Source organism: Ctenocephalides felis, unplaced genomic scaffold (assembly GCF_003426905.1).
Source record: "Ctenocephalides felis isolate EL2017-DRISC unplaced genomic scaffold, ASM342690v1 CF-g0.4_SCAFFOLD_01819, whole genome shotgun sequence".
In the NCBI taxonomy this organism is placed as follows: Eukaryota; Metazoa; Arthropoda; class Insecta; order Siphonaptera; family Pulicidae; genus Ctenocephalides; species Ctenocephalides felis.
Window position 1 is genome coordinate 125,775 of NW_020537973.1, and position 1,727 is coordinate 127,501.

Below are 1,727 nucleotides of genomic sequence, written 5' to 3' on the forward strand. Positions count from 1 at the left end.
ATACAACAAATTTTGTTGATTCAATAAAAATACGATTAAGTGCCAAACAATTTTTTGACAATTGCCTTAAGTAACAAGGATAACATTTGAAACTAGTGGGGCGCATGGCATCGTGCCTTAAGGCAAATTATTATTTTTTTAAAAACGATTAGCATTTTTGAAAAAATTTTACTTCGAAAAAATTTGATTTTTGAGAAACTATAAATTTGACAAAAAATTACTTTTTTTTGAAGAAATTTTTTTTTTGAAAACAAAAAAAATGTTTGAAAAAAAATGTTTTCTTCATTTTGACATATTTTGGAAATTCTGAACTTTTTTTCAAAGCAATCGTACTGCTTGAACTGCATAGAGACGAAATGTCAAAGCGCGTAAGTGCCGCGCCGCAGTCTAACGGATAACGGATAACCCATAGAAATGTAAAAAAAAATATATTTATTGTTAAAATCTCTATAGAATATCTGACAATTTGATGTGCATATGTCTAATGATCATTTTTGACCGACAAATGCATTTTTTTACCTTTTTAATTAGATCTCCGAAACCGCTAGACCGGCCTTCATGAAAATATGATCAATTCTTCATCTTGTCAATACAAGTAAAATGTTTTTTGAATTATTGAAATCGGACGCTCCGTTCTCCGTTCGCACTTTTTACCCCATATTTTCGGACCAGCTAGACCTGCCTTCGCCAAAAACTAATCAGCACGTCTCCTTATCAATACGAATCGAATGTTTTTTTAATTATTCAAATCGGTTGATCGGTGTTCCCGAATTCGTCGACGAAAATTTGTATCCGCATACACATACACACACACGCACACACACATATACACACACATACATCCATTTTTTCTAAAAATTTTCATTTTCGATTTTTTTGCAATTACTCTAACTTGCCCTACGGGAAGTTAATAAAAATATAGATATGAATATAAAGGTTGATTTTTGAGGATATTCACTTATAGACTTTGGTTATTCCTTGATTCAAATAAATTGCCATACATTTACATGTTTTCATGCAATTGTTCTTTCTGGCATTTGGATTTCTGGATCTGGATTTGTTCGATAATTTATTGCCATTTTGAAGGAAATGTCACTATGCCTTTCACAAAAAAACACTCGTCTCCAATGGCAAAAAATTGAGACCGTTGATTTTTACAAGTCTCTCTCGAAGTGAATTTTTCACCAGCAAAACTGTTTACCATGGATAGGAACATTGCTTTGTGCCAAGACCGAACTGTAAAATGAATGCATAAAAACTTTCCAATCACGCACCCGCAGCTTCTGGTGAGTCCCTGTGGATGTGTGTGGCCTGGCGTTGCTCTGGTAGAACTTAATTCCTCTCCTATTGGCCAGACCATGCTGGCCATTGGCATTGACCATGCTGTTTCCAGTTAAGAGTTTTGCCATATGAGATCAGCTCACAGTAGAAAATTCTCTGCCAATCCCACCAAATCCCAATCCAAGCTTTGCAACCATTTCTGCCGATTCGATCAGGACAGTTTACACTTTACGTTGTTTTAATTGAGCCACTTTTCATCACCATTCACCACCCGCTTCAAAAACATGGCGATTTTCTTGCGATTCGCAAATGGAAATTCGATCCAGTAGGTTCTTGTGTAGCACCTATACATCGAGCTTCTTTAGTATCCAGCCTTATTTAAATATTGCCAGACTGATTTTTTGTGAAATTTTTAGCTTTTGGACATTGATTTACATCACTGTTGG